Consider the following 409-nt stretch of genomic DNA (forward strand, 5'->3'; position numbering starts at 1 on the left):
TGAGCTATGTTGCTTGGCTGGCAATGCTCGTCACAACTTCTTGGCAACACTTAATTACCAAAGTACATCTGTAAACCATTAATTATTTGCTTATCAAATCAATGCAAGTGCTATTAGTCTATATTACTTCTTAAAAAGCATGTCTTAGTGACTGATTGTTCATTAACATATTATGTGCATACTGTACATTAGGACATTAAAGACTATTTCCAAAATACCTCTTTATCAGCTAATACAGGTATTGTACTCAGCTGTGTGCCACAGGCCTGTGGAGTGTATACCATTACATCTGTTTATTTTCCCTGCCCTGTTGGTCCCTTCTGTTGTCTTTGCCCAGGTGAATCTACTGATTGCTAACGACGTGCACCTGGTCTTCGGTGATTAGACGCTGAAGTGCTGCATTCAGGAG

Source organism: Notolabrus celidotus, chromosome 9 (genome assembly GCF_009762535.1).
Source record: "Notolabrus celidotus isolate fNotCel1 chromosome 9, fNotCel1.pri, whole genome shotgun sequence".
NCBI classification, from domain to species: Eukaryota; Metazoa; Chordata; class Actinopteri; order Labriformes; family Labridae; genus Notolabrus; species Notolabrus celidotus.